Here is a 14,489-nt window from a genome sequence, read left to right as displayed (position 1 = left end):
ACTTGTCCTTTATTCTGTTAATATAGTATATTACATTTATTGATTTTCAGATGTGAAACCAACTTTCCATTCCTGGGATAAATCCCACTTGATAATAGTGTTATGATCCTTCTTATATGTTGCCGAATTTTGATTTGCTAGCATATTAAAGACTTTTACATCTATACCCATAAGGGATACTAGTCTTTAATTTTCTTGTGATATCTTTGTTTTTGATGTCATAGTAATAGGGACATACAGAATGAGTTGGGAAATATGCTCTCCTCTTCTGTTTCAGTTTTTTGGTTCTTTGTGTGTTTTTTGGAAGAGTTTAGAAAGTATTGACAAATATTGTTTTCTTAAATGTTTTGTAGAATTCACCAGTGAAGCCTTCTGGGCCGTGGCTTTTCTTTGTGCGTATTTTTGTTTTATTTTGCTTTTTTGTTCTTTTATTGCTAATCTCTTGTTATAGATCTGTTCAGATTTTCTATTTCTTCTTGAGTCAATTTCAGTACTTTCCGTCTTTCTAGGAGTGTATCCATTTCACCTAAGTTATCTAATTTGTTGGCATTCAGTTGTTTATACTATTCCCTTATGATCCTTTTTATTTCTATAAGCTTAGTATTAATGAACCTGTCTTACAATTTTTTTTTTACAGTTTGTGCAAATCAGGATCCAAAAGCCAATACATTGCATTTGAGTTATTTCTTTATCTCTTAGGTCTCTTTATGTTTTTTAAGGTTTTATTTTATTTATTCATGAGAGACACACAGAGAGAAGCAGAGACACAAGCAGGGGAGAAGCAAGCTTTGTGTGGAGAGCCTGATGCAGGACTCAATCCCAGGACCCCGGGATCACAACCTGGCTCAACCACTGAGACACAAAGGCACCCCTTCTAGGTCTCCTTAGATTCCAACCCCCCCCCCCCATCTCACATTTCCTTGATATCTATTAACTGCAGAAACCTAGTTATTTACCGTATATATTTCCCACATTCTAGGTTTTTCTGACTATATTGCTGGGAGTCTCTAACATATTCTCTACCCCCTAGATACTCTATGCCTTATTCTGATTCAAGTTTGAGTTTTGGCAGAACTACTCCATATATTCATCAGGAGGCACATAATTTCTAATTGTCTCTCTTTGTGAAATGATCAGTAATTAATTACCATTGCCTAGATTTGTTCCAATTGAATAGTTCAATTGAAGGCAGAGTAAATAAAGCAGAGTAAGTAGGAGTACTCGTCAATCCAGAGTATGTGGGATCTTAGCTAAACATCTTTACCAAATTATCTTTTGTCTTTGGGCCTCAATGTTCTTATCTTACGAACAAGTGCATAAACTATAAACGACTTCTAAGGCTTCTTGCTATTCTAATATACTGACTAAATACTTAAGGAATGAACTTAATCTCTAGCAGATACAATTTGGATGCGTTGGGGGATTCCTAGGTGGCTCAGCGGTTTAGCACCTGCCTTTGGCCCAGGGCATGGTCCTCGAGTCCTGGGATTGAGTCCCACATCAGGCTCCCTGCATGGAGCCTGCTTCTCCCTCTGCCTGTGTCTCTGCCTTCTCTCTCAACTCTCAATCTCTCTCTCTCTCTGTCTCTCATGAATAAATGGGTGAAATCTTAAAAAAAAAAAATTGGATGGGTTAAAAAGGATCTGCTAGGGGCATCTGGGTGGCTCATTTAATTAAGTGTCCAGCTCTTGATTTCAGCCCAGCTCATAATCTCAGGGTTGTGAGATCAAGCCCTGAGTCGGGCTCCATGCTCAAGCGGGGAATCTGCTGGAGGTTCTCACACACTCACCCTGTGCTCCCCCCCCCCAAAGTAAATAAATAAATATTTTAAAAATAATAATAGAAGGATCAGCTAACATGGTATTATTCTTCCCATCTCAGACCATTTAGGTTCATTTCAAAGCCACAGTTTGTCAATGATTAAATTCAATCATATATATATAACAAAGTCAGTTAAAATCATTGTAAAAGCAGGGAGATTATGCCAAAAGCCTTGGTTCCTGGATTCTGGTTCTGGCTGTGCCTGCACTCAGCTGGTCACATTCTCTCTCAAGGTCCTATCCACAAATAAAAGATGTTAGTGTTCACTAAAGGCATACAGGCTTTATAATTTTATGCCTTTTGTTGATTTTTCCCCACAGCTTTTGAGAATGATATTTTTATTTAATTTTTTTTTTTTTTTTTTTTTTTTTTTTATGATAGTCACAGAGAGAGAGAGAGAGAGGCAGAGACACTGGCAGAGGGAGAAGCAGGCTCCATGCACCGGGAGCCCGACGTGGGATTCGATCCCGAGTCTCCAGGATCACGCCCTGGGCCAAAGGCAGGCGCCAAACCGCTGCGCCAATTTTTATTAATATCGTCAGCCCTAGGGGATCCCTGGGTGGCGCAGCGGTTTGGTGCCTGCCTTTGGCCCGGGGCGCGATCCTGGAGACCCGGGATCGAATCCCACGTCGGGCTCCCTGCATGGAGCCTGCTTCTCCCTCTGCCTGTGTCTCTGCCTCTCTCTCTCTCTCTCTCTCTGTGTGTGACTATCATAAATAAATAAAAATTAAAATATATATATATATATATCGTCAGCCCTACCTTTTTTTTATCTGTTTTCTGATTATATTCTACTTATCAGCGGATTGATGGTGCCTGCCCTAGGTATCAGCTCATGTATAAAATGCATCTTTGGTATAGAAAACTCAAAGTAAATGCATCAAAATATTAGTGAATGATTATCTGTTGGTAGTAAAATTGTTGGTCATTTAAAAAACTTACATCTGTATTCTTCATCTTATTGTATCAACATATATTTTTGTAATTGTTTAAAAGTCATTCTTGGGCAGCCCGGGTAGCTCAGCGGTTTAGCACTGCCTCCAACCCAGGGCCTGATTCTGGAGACCCGGGATCAAGTCCCTTGTCAGACTACCTGCATGGAGCCTGCTTCTCCCTCTGCCTATGTCTCTGCCTCTCTCTCTCTGTCTCTCATGAATAAAGAGATAAAATCGTTAAAAAAAAAAAAAAGTAATTCTTAAAATATTTAATAGCATATTTTTGACAGCATGCCCTAATGAACAAATCACCAAATTCCAGGTAAGAAGTTTATTTTTCTTCCTATGATTCCATTAGGCAGTATCTCTCACTCTAGGTTAACTTAAATACTTTAGTAATAGGTACTTATATTTAATTAGATGGCTTTACTTAATCTTCAGTAATCTCAGGGAAAAAATATTTTATGCCTACAGAAATTAAAATTCATGAAGAGCAGCAGCAATGCATATTGTCATCATCTGTCATAGCATATATGGAATCTGAATTTGCATTACTTGGGGAACAGGTAGTCTCTTTACTAGAGAAGTGTTGTGTATTTACAGAAATATTTGAGCAGAGACAGGGTGTGTCTTTTGTATGTGATGAAAACAGGAGATCAGAAACTAGTTTGCTAAATTGTGTTTATAACCACTCCCTCTCTTAGTACTTGACTTACCTAGTAAGTATCACCCACTGAAGGAGACAGTACAAGTGTCTGGCTAACCTCTCATGAGTTTCCTAACCTGGCAAGGTGTTTAATGAAGAGGATAGGTATAGTTTCCAATACTGTCACAACTAGTGAAATTGACGTTAGAAAAACCCATTTCTTAGTAACAGGCAGTATGAAAGTCAGTATTTTACCATCAGAAGCATGACAAATCTGGGTGGTTCTATGAGCAGCTCTGTTGCAGAACAAATGATTAAAGATCCCTTTAAACATCACCTGTTGCCTAATGTGTCATAATCCAGATCTGTTCAGGCTTTTTGAAGACAATTCCTTACACTTAGTAAGAACAAAGGGCAATGCCAAAAAGTAAGTAACCTGACAGTTTGGGGATTTCAGCTGCCATCGGTGAGGTCTCCTGAGCAACTGGTCCATGCCAGTTCTCAGACGGACTCCTGTACCAATGACCTGATCAACCCATCCAAATGCAAAGAACCATTTAGAGACTTTTTTGAATGTGAAATGCTTGTATTTTTACATTATCTAATAGCTTCTCCTTTGGTGGAACTTGACCTGCCCCTGGATAGACATAGCTGAAAAGATACAGTTTTTATACTCAAGGAAGTCAGTTTAGTAAGGAAAATAAATTGTTAGACTATATAGTTCCTACAGTGATGGAACATAAAAAGGGTTACTTAGCAGGTGTGGGTGGGTCAAGAAAAGCTGAGGAGGAATGAAGGGAATGTTCTTGAGCTAAACCAAACAAAACATTGAAACTCACCATTATGACATTCAGACTCCCAGAACTGGAATGGTGTTTTAGGTAATTCCCATTTGGACAAGGTTTATTTTTTTCTAATAATTTCAAGCAACTCAAAATCTTTGCATTTTAACTAGTTCGCTTAGAGTTTCACAGATAATATTTCCCAAAATGGACCTATTCTGACACGTGGACCATCACGCATACTCACACACATACATACTTCATGGTCATTTGGCAAAGTGAGAAGAGAGTTCATTAGGTAGGTCAGAATGTGTAAATGAAACTGCCCTACTATGTCTGTTTTAACAAAGTAACAGATCTCTGCCTGTATTTCCTCACATGTATTAAGGATGAGATAATTCCAACCATCTATTGTAAATTGTAGGGTATGCCTGATTGTCATGCATGGGAATCTGTGCTCTTCCAGAATTGCACAATTGTGTTTCTTCTATTTTTGTTTTTGCCACATTAATTATATCATGTAGTACTTGAAATAGAGTTGGAGTCTGTCACTCTGCCAGCTTGCAGTTTAAAAGTTAAATGATGCATTAAGAAATCAGCAAGTGTTAAAATTATTTATAAGATTTATGTTTGCCATATTTTATAGCTGGTGTTATTTATTTAGAATTTCCTGTTCCTGGATGAAATTCTCTTGCCTTCTGCTGTTTGCAACAACTCACGTTCTATTTCTCCTTTTCAATAATCTCCTTACATTCATGCCATATTTTCCAGTTTTCCTTATTGCTTCAGCTAATTTCTAAGTAAATCATGGCATACACAATATGAGTTGTTCACAGTCACTAAACTCTTATCCTCAAATGTATTTTGATTTTCTCAATTCCCAAAATTTGCCTTTGCTTGTGCATGATTTAGCTATATGATACACACACACACACACACACACACACACACACACACACCCGCTATGAATTTCTCTTTCTCTCGTGCACTTGGCACACTGCATTTCTCTGCATCATCTACCACACTGCCCTGGCATTCTGAGTCATCTGGAATTAAGCACCCTCCCTACTATTAACTGTGTAATATTTAAATTCCACTTACCAGTCTTCTTTTGAATTCAAACACCACGTAAATTAAACTGACTAAAGTTGCTTTTAACCTGTAATTCCTGATTGCAACAGGTAGTTGCCGACTCTTGAAACTAACAGGTTTGACTAGAAGCGGACAGTTCTTACTCCCACAGAACTTAATATTTTACATTTATATAAATTCAGAAGGTAAGATCCTACCTTTCTTGTCCATGAGGACTCTTTGCTCATTGATAACACAATATCTTAATTTAAACAAAAAGTATTTGCACCGTACTTCAGAAAATAAATTCGATTCCTCAGTGTCAAGCAAGAGGAAAGTAGGAAAATTTTACTACAGACTACCAACCACTTCAAGGGATTTACCAGACAATTGCTGGTATAAATTACAAAGACAATGCTAATCTATAACTATATGAAATGCCAGGACATTTGCCTGGCAAATGGCAAGTGGGGTAAATTTGACTCTGCATCTTCAACTTGGGCATATGAAAAATATAGCATCCCTAAAAGTTGTCCAAGGATTTGAGATCACCAGGATTTATCCAACCAGCTTGATGGAAATGATGGAGGAGAATTTCAGAGCCAAGAAATGTTTTGACAAACCTCAAAATCTACCTCAGAATCTTGGAAAGTTGGATGGAGAATGTATCTTAGAGATCATTCATCCACCACTCTTGTTTGTGAGAAAACTGAAGTCCACAACTGTCCAGGGATTCACCCAAGGTCTTGCGCTCCTGCTTAGTGACAGATTCAGAACCAAACCTCGATAATCCTAGCACCATTTCAGTAGTCTTAAAAAGCTAGCTGGCAAGTAAATTTGAACCCTCTAACAGAAGATAGCCTATATCCAGCTCCTGATGCCCCTTTCTCTGAAAATGAGGCAAACGGTTGGGACATTTTTTTTTTTAATTTTTATTTATTTATGATAGTCACAGAGAGAGAGAGAGGCAGAGACACAGGCAGAGGGAGAAGCAGGCTCCATGCACCGGGAGCCCGATGTGGGATTCGATCCCGGGTCTCCAGGATCGCGCCCTGGGCCAAAGGCAGGCGCTAAACCGCTGTGCCACCCAGGGATCCCGGTTGGGACATTTTTAAAAGAAAACACTGATTATAAAATGGGAAGAAATTCTTGTACAGACTGGCTAATTGGAAGCAAGTCTTTGGCTTCCCCAAGACAAAGGAGAATCTTTAGTCATGAAGTTAAAAACTGATGGTGTCACCAGAGCTGACAACCTTTTTTAGAAGCAGCATGCTGAAATTAGAACTGAAGAGAAGACTTTACAGAAGCTTGAATTTAGAGCTATCTCACAATACTTGGAGTTAGTTTGTATTTTTTGTTTGCATTTAACAAAGGATCAGGCATGCAACAAAGAAACAGGAATTCCTCGTGTTGCCCGGCCAGATCCCATTTCCACCGCTCTGTTCTGAATTTGGCACTTATATTTTCATACCGGTTTTGTGTGTTTCATATATGTAAATGTATCCATAAGTAATATTTGGTATTGTTTTCATATTTTAAGTTTTATATAAGTGCCATAATATTGTATATATCTTTCTGCAACTAATCCCCTCCTTTCTTAATATTATGTTTTTGAGATACATCTTATAGGTAAAAAGGGTAGCTGGAGTGTTAATTTGTTTTTAAGTACTCTATGGTATTCATAACTATATGAATGTTTTGACGCTTATCTAATCTCCTATAAATGGACATCTAGTGAGTTTCCAGAGATTTGTTTTGTTTGCTGGAATTTTTTTAACTTGCTATATAAACATTTTTATAAAACCTTCTACTTGTGGGTTGTATGCTTGAGTTTCTCTAGTGACATTTATGAGGTCTTAACATATGTATATCTTCAACTTAACAAAAACATCTCAGAAATAACCAGCAGAATAGGAGAGTGTGCATACTAGCACTATGTATTTAAGAGTCTAAAATGGCATTTCTTTATGGTGTTAATTTGTTTTCCTGATTTCTCACGGAACTGAGTGTCTTCCCATGTGTTCACTGGCAGTTTGGAGCTACCTTCCTGCCTGGGTCACTTTTTAGATGAACAGTTTACCTTTTTATTACTGATTTTTAGAAATTCTGTAGTCAGAACATGAATCTTTCATAGCTATTTGCAGCCAGTATCTTGTCCCTATCTGGAATACTATTTTTTACTTTTTTATTATGATGTCTTATATGATCAGTTTTATCAACCTTTTTCTTTTTGATGTGTGCTTATTGTTTCTTCTAAAAAATATGTCCCCACTCCAAGGTCATAAAGATATTCTCTTGTAGTTCCCTCTGATATTTTTAGGTTTGGTGTTTTTACAACCGTTAGGCATTTTTTTATATACACATAAAATTTACTTTTGTGTGCGGTGTGAGGTAGGAAACTAATTTTATTTTTTTCCAAATTGACAATCAGTTGTTTTGAAACCTTTTATTGAAAATGCCACCCTTTCCCAAAGGGTGGGACATATACTTTGGATTTTCTTTTGGTTCTGTCATGTTGTTCTTTTATTCCTGTGCCTTAATGCACATCTTAATTACTATACCTTGATAGTAGTAAATTACAGTATTTGGAAAGTAAGCCCCTACCTACTGAGTAAACACAATGGGAGCTAGCTATATTTGAGCTATCTCTCTTGAGCTGCCCCCCCCCCAAAAAAAAGGGGGATGCATACTGCAAGGAAAAAAATGCAGGAAGAAACTATGGGATGTGCCATTGGGCAGTGAGTGGCAAAGTTGGAGCCCTGGAACTGGAGATTGATATCCTGTACCAAGGGAACTGCGCTCTGTGGAGATCTGTGGGGCCCTCCTAAGAGCTCATACGGTGCTTGCTTCAGCAGCACCTATACTAAAATTGGAATGAAACAGAGAAGATTAGCTTGGCTCCTGTGTAAGGGTGACATTCAAAGAGCTCACACATGTGCCCCGTAAGAGATCCAGACTTTGGATACCTGCCCACAGAAGGCCTTGTGGGCAGTGTTACTAAGTAAAACAACAGCAATCACAGAGGATTCCAGTTGCTCCCAATGAAGTAAAATATTTGCTCTGAAAATGAAGTAAAAAAAAAAAAAAATACAACTTATCAAGAATAAAGTACTTAGGAATAGATTTAACAAAAGGAGTAGATGACTTACATATTGAATATTGTTGAAGGAAATTAAAGAAAACATAAATAAATAGACCAGAAACCTTAATATTGTTAAAATACTCTCCAGGAGCACCTAGGTGACTCAGTCGGTTGAGCAGCTGGCTGGCTCTTGGTTTTGGCTCAGACCATGATCTTGGGGTCCTGGGATCAAACCCCACTTTGGGCTCCCTGCTCAGTGGGGAGTCTGGCTTAAAGGATTCTTGCTCTTCCTCTGCCCCTCCCCACCACTCATCTCCTTTTCTATCTCTCTTTCAAATAAATAAACAAATCTTAAAAAAAAAAGATTCCCTCAAAAATGATCCACAGATTCAATGCAATATCTATAAAAAATCTCAACTATCTTCTGCAGAAACAAGACACACTGATCCTAAAATTCCTATGGGAATGCAAAGGACCAAGAGAAGCCAAAACAATCGGGAAAAAAGAACAAAGTTGAAGGACTCACACTTCCTGATTTTTGGAACTTAATAGGAAGTTATCAAATAGTAAACTTACTACAAAGCTGATAAAAATAGTGTGGTACTGGCTAAGGATAGACCATTGGAATACAATTAAGCATCAAGAACTAGACCCATGCATCATGCATCTGTGTTCAGTTGATTTTCAATGAGGTCCCAAGATAATTTAATAAGGAAGGAATAATCTTTTCAACAAATAATTCTGGGACAACTGGATAGCTAAATATAAAAGGATGAAGTTGAATCATTTCTCCATACCATATGTAAGAAATGGATGCATGGGTGGCTCAGTCAGTTAAGCATATGCCTTAAGCTCAGGTCATGATCCCAGGGTTCTGGGATCAAGCCCCATGTCAGACTCTGCTCATGATCTCTCTCTCTCTCTCTCTCTCTCTCTCTCTCAAATAAGTAAATAAATAAAATCTTTTTTAAAATCATGTAAATCTAAAGCTGATCTTTAAAAAATAAGACTAGGTCAAAGACTTACATGTAAGATCTAAGCTGTAAAACTCTACAAAGAAAACGTAAGAATAAATCTTAAATGTCCTTGTCCTCATATTAGGCAATGGTTTCTTAGATATGACACCAAAAACAAACAACATTAAAAAAAAAGATAAATTGAATTAAATTAAAATTTTAGACTTTCACACTTCATAGGACAATAGGGGAAAAAAAAAACACAAGAAATGGAAGAAAATATTTGCAAATCATACATCTGATGAATGTCTAATATCCAGAATATTTAAAGAACTCTTATAAGGGGATCCCTGGGTGGCTCAGCGGTTTAGCGCCTGCCTTTGGCCCAGGGCGCCATCCTGGGGTCCCAGGATTGAGTAACACGTCGGGCTCCCAGCATGGAGCCTGCTTCTCCCTCCTTCTGTGTCTCTGCCTCTCTCTCTCTCTCTGTGTCTATCATAAATAAATAAATAAATAAATAAATAAATAAATAAATAAATAAATAAATAAATAAAAAATCTTTAAAAAACTCAATAATAAAAAAGCAAGTAACCTAATTTAAAAACGAGAGAAGGATCTGAATAGACATTTCTCCAAAGAAATATGCAAATGGCCAATGAGCCCATGAAAAAGATAATAGCCATTAGGGAAATGCAAATCAAAATCATATTGAGATACTACACACATCCACTAGAATGTCTGTAGTTTCAAAACAACAGAAAATACCAACTGTTGGTGAGGATGTGGAGAACTGGAACCCTCATAAGATGCTCCTGTGTATGTAAAAGGTACAATTGATTTGAATAAGTTTGGCAGTTTCTCAAAAAGTTGAAGATAGAGTTAAAATATGATCCAGCAATTCTGCTTCTAGGTAAATACCCAAGAGACACATTGGGTATACATATTAGATAGAAGCATTATATTTACACAAAATCTTGTACACCCAGGTTCATAGCAGTGTTATTCATAGTAGCTAGGAATTGAAACAACCCACATGTCCATCAGCTAATGCAAATAAAATGTGATTTATCAATATAATAATTACTGAACCATAGATAGTAAACCTTGAAAACATTATGCTAAGTGAAAGAAATAAAAGGCCAAATATTGTATGATTTTGTTTATATGTAATGTCCAGAATAAGCAAATCCAAAGAGACAGAAAGTAAATTAGTGGTTGCCTAGGGCTGGGGTAGAGGAGGGGATGGGTGCTGGGAGTCATAGAGGAGTGACTGCTGATGGGGACCACCTTTCTTTTGGGGGTGATGAAAGTGTTCTGGAGGTAATGGTGATGGTTACAACCTTGTGAATATACAAAAAAAATACTGAATTGCACACTTAAAATGGAGAGTTAATGATATGTGAATTATACCACACTAAAGAAATCACCTTAGGGTGTCTGGGTGGCTCAGTCAGTTAAACATCCCACTCTTGATTTTGGCTCAGGTCATATGATCTCAGGGTCCTGAGATTAAGCCTTGTATCGGGCTCCCTGCTGGGCATGGAGTCTGCTTAAAGTTCTCTCTCCTTCCTCTGTCTCTCCCCAGCCCTGTGCGCCACCACTGATGCACATGCTCTCTAAAATGTTAAATAAAATTAAAAAAATAATAATCACCTCAAAAAAAAAGCAAAGGCCATTTGCCTTTTTTCACCATCTATTTTTCATCTCCAATACCCAAGGAGCTAGAACCTAAAAGTGGGACAAGTAGGCAGGAGTCAAGCAGACCATGCCCACACTGTCCCAGTAGTCTATGAAGTGGAAGGAAGATTGCTTTGAATTAGATATGAAAAATAAAGATTGTTTCACTGACTATAAGTGATGGAAATATAATGATAGGTGCCTTGAATGCCACTTAGGCATGAGAAGGGAAGGTTTGTCAAAGTATAGTTGAAGGCAGGGACATGACACAAGAAATAAAATCACTTAATGTTAGGGCTCCTGGGTGGCTCAGTCGGTTAAGTGTCTGCCTTCGGTTAAGGTCGTGATCCTGGGATCCTGGGATCAAGCCCCACATTGGGCTCCCGCTCATCAGGAAGCCTGCATCTCCCTCTGCCTCCCGCTCCCCTGCTTGTGTGCTCTGTCATATAAATAATCTTTTCATACTTAATGTAATTGATATGTGAAACTTCTCAATAATCTGATTACATTATAAATATATGTAAAATACCTTGTGTACATGCAACATTAAATAAAAGTTATGACTGTTGTTCTTGTTTGGAGAAGATAGAATTAGTGCACCAAAAGAATGAGGGTCAAAACAGCAAGCCACACCCAGATATTGACCTCCTGCTATCATTCCTTACAAAAAGGAACCAGGGACTGACTGATTCCAGGTTGGGAACTGAGAATGTACAAGGCACATCTAAGAATACTTTTTTTGAAGAAAACTAGAGTCTTCAAAGACAGGGTTGTATCAAGGGGACTCAGGAGCAAACTGAAGGGGGCTCCCACTGGCCAAAGTATAGAGATGACTTCCACTAACCCATTATTTTTAAAATGTGAATTATGGGGAAAGAATTAAGCATTTACCCCACTTTTCAAGTTAGAAATGTATCTCAGAGTAACCAAACATTCCCAAGTGATAAAGGAAAGCTCTTCTTTCGAGAAGGATGCCTGCTAATAAATATAGAACAAATGATTAAAGTCTTAAGTTTTGTCAGCTTTTATGAAATAGTTGATTCAGACAATTAGCAGATACAAAACCATTAGTTGGAAGTCTGATGGAAAAAGAAAAACTGAAAAAACTTTAAGTATTTGCATGGTGTCATACACATAATTGTTCAACGGACACTATTACCACCTTTGCACACAAATCACTCAGTAAATAGGGGCAATAACCACACATTTTGTATCACCCGGTGTGGTGTTATATGTAGTAAACAGCATCACCTACGAAACAGTTCTTGTCAAATACTTATAATCAGTCCAATCAAGATTTAGATATAACTTCCAATTTACAGGAAATTTGGCAGAAGAAGACCAAAAAATATTAGCAAGAGGAAACAATCAGATGAATCTAGAAATTGAGACATTCAATAAGATGTCCTGACCTCTTCAACAAGTCATAGTCATGGGGAAAACTTAGAGGCAGAGAGACTTTTAGATTGATAGAGACTCAAGAATCCTAACAAAAGTAATATATGTCCCTTATTGAATCTTTTTTTTTAATTTTTTTTAAATTTTTATTTATTTATGATAGTCACACACAGAGAGAGAGAGGCAGACACAGGCAGAGGGAGAAGCAGGCTCCATGCACCGGGAGCCCGATGTGGGATTCGATCCCAGGTCTCCAGGATCGCGCCCTGGGCCAAAGGCAGGCGCTAAACCGCTGCGCCACCCAGGGTTCCCTCCCTTATTGAATCTTGATTTAAAAAAAGACAACTGTAGGTGTGCCCAGCTAGCTCAATTAGAAGAGCATACAACTCTTGATCTCAGGGTCATGAGTTTGAGCCCCATGTTGGGTGTAGAGATTACTTAAATAGACTTTTAAAAAACAACTGTAAAAAAAAAAAAAAAACTGTAAAAGCCACTTGGGGAATATTACAGTAGTCTGAATGCAGACTGAGCAATATATTTTTAAAATTCTTCTTGGGGGGCAGCCCCGTGTGGCTCAGCGGTTTAGCACTGCCTCCAGCCCAGGGCGTGATCCTGGAGACCTGGGATCAAGTCCCACGTCAGGCTCCTGGCATGGAGCCTGCTTTTCCCTCTGCCTGTGTCTCTGCCCCTCTCTCTGTGTCTCTCATGAATAAATAAATAAAATCTTTTTAAAAAATAAAATAAAATAAATAAAATAAAATAAAATAAAATAAAATAAAATAAAATAAAATAAAATAAAATAAAATAAAATTCTTCTTGGGGCAGCCCGGGTGGCTCAACGGTTTAGTGCCTCTGCCTTTGGCTCAGGGCGTGATCCTGGAGACCCGGAATCGAGTCCCATGTCGGGCTCCCTGCATGGAGCCTGCTTCTCCCTCTGCCTGTGTCTCTGCCTCTCACTCTCTCTCCCTCTCATGAATAAATAAATAAAATCTTAAAAAAAAATTCTTCTTAAACTTGTTAAGTGGAACAATGTTATTGCTATATAGGAAAAGATCTTTATTTTTTGGAGATACTTGCTAGGCTATTTGAAGAAATTATGGCTGGGCAACCCTGGTGGCTCAGCGGTTTAGCGCTGCCTTCAGCCCAGGGTGTGATCCTGGAGACCTGGGATCGAGTCCCACGCCGGGGTCCCTGCATGGAGCCTGCTTCTCCCTCTGCCTGTGTCTCTGCCTCTCACTCTCTCTCCCTCTCATGAATAAATAAATAAAATCTTAAAAAAAAAATTTGGTTACTGTGCTTGTACAAATAATACATTAAGAAGTAGAAAAGTAGGGCAGCCCAGGTGTCTCAGCGGTTTAGTGCTGCCTTCAGCCCAGGGCGTGATCCTGGAAACCTGGGATCCAGTCCCACGTCAGGCTCCCTGCATGGAGCCTGCTTCTCCCTCTGCCTGTGTCTCTGCCTCTCTCTCTCTCTCTGTATCTCTCATGAATAAGTAAATAAAATATTTTTTTGTATAAAAAGTAGAAAAGTATAACTGTGTTAGGAAGCAAAACATCACTACTTATTTCATTGACTTAACTTTTTATGTGTTCTGTTGAAGCTGAGTTACTATACTGTTATTTTTAGAACTCATTTTATTTTTATAACCATATAAAAGTAGTTTTAAGATTCAAATAATGCAGAAAGACAAGCCCCTGGTCTAACCCTCTATCATTTAGGAATTTGTAGAAAACAATACAGTCAAGAGCAAAAATGAGAAAATTAATAAAACCAAAATTGGTTCTCCCAAAAGAATAAAACTATGGTCAAGATATTTTTTAAAAAGACACAAAAAGGAAGAAGTAAATAAAAACAAAATTAAAAAAGAGAAATAACTGAAGATAAAAATGAGATTTAACAAAACCACAATGAGATCCCACCTCACACCAGTGAGAATGGTGAAAATTAACAAGACCGGAAACCACAAATGTTGGAGAAGATGTGGAGAAGGGGGAGCCCTCTTGCACTGTTGGTGGGAATGTGAACTGGTGCAGCCGCTCTGGAAAACTGTGCAGAGGTTCCTCAAAGAGTTAAAAATAAACCTGCCCTATGACCCAGCAATTGCACTGCTGCGGATTTACC

The 14,489-nt window shown here is 38.2% G+C and overlaps 1 long non-coding RNA gene and 1 pseudogene across 2 annotated transcripts in view; both read left to right on the top strand.

Annotated features, from left to right (window-relative positions):
* LOC140611841 (uncharacterized) overlaps positions 1-14,489 on the top strand; it is a 47,602-nt gene that overhangs the window by 7,912 nt on the left and 25,201 nt on the right. The window lies entirely within an intron of this gene.
* On the top strand, positions 8,095-8,194 carry LOC140612198 (U6 spliceosomal RNA; annotated as a pseudogene).

Source organism: Canis lupus, chromosome 20 (genome assembly GCF_048164855.1).
Source record: "Canis lupus baileyi chromosome 20, mCanLup2.hap1, whole genome shotgun sequence".
NCBI lineage: Eukaryota > Metazoa > Chordata > Mammalia > Carnivora > Canidae > Canis > Canis lupus.
The sequence above is the reverse complement of the archived record's forward strand: the minus strand, read 5'-3'. Positions and strand labels throughout refer to the sequence as shown.